Source organism: Procambarus clarkii, unplaced genomic scaffold (assembly GCF_040958095.1).
Source record: "Procambarus clarkii isolate CNS0578487 unplaced genomic scaffold, FALCON_Pclarkii_2.0 HiC_scaffold_513, whole genome shotgun sequence".
NCBI lineage: Eukaryota > Metazoa > Arthropoda > Malacostraca > Decapoda > Cambaridae > Procambarus > Procambarus clarkii.
This window is the reverse complement of record NW_027189546.1, coordinates 75751-76277: the sequence shown is the minus strand read 5'-3', so window position 1 is coordinate 76277 and position 527 is coordinate 75751. Positions and strand designations below refer to the sequence as shown.

Genomic DNA, 527 nt, shown 5'->3' with positions numbered 1-527 from the left:
TATATATATATATACACAAAACATGTTTGGTTTTGGTTGTTTATTTTTGTATAAAGCCTCACACACTATCTATATTAAGCGAGTTTGTTTTAAACATGACATACATATTAATTCATTTTACCAGGCCTTATTCCACACAACTCCGTGAATTTCCCGTGGAGCCAGCCATTCAAACAAAAACAAAACGAAACAAAACAAAAAACATTATTGCCAACAGCATTTGGTGTTCCCAGGCGGTCACCCATCCAAGTACTAACCAAACCCAACGTTGCTTAACTTCGCTGATCGGACGAGAAGCGGTGTTCTCAACGTGGTATGGCCGTTGGCATGAGACTGCCTACACATTGTGGCTAATAACCAACTCTTTTAGTCATCACGGCAGGATACGGACCTGCTTGTGGTGTCTTAATGGTAATTGTATCCTAACATATTTTTGTCTCCTTGGCATGGATATTTAACATCGTTTATTCAGTCTTGGGTTTATGTTCTTTCGCCATTTACAGACATTTTACATCTACCTACTTCCT

The 527-nt window shown here is 38.7% G+C and overlaps 1 non-coding gene across 1 annotated transcript; it reads right to left on the bottom strand.

Moving 5' to 3' along the window:
* Window positions 1-208: 208 nt before the first annotated feature.
* On the bottom strand, window positions 209-327 carry LOC138361610 (5S ribosomal RNA). The gene has a single exon (XR_011227069.1). It is a non-coding gene; the product is annotated as a 5S ribosomal RNA (ribosomal RNA).
* Window positions 328-527: the final 200 nt, after the last annotated feature.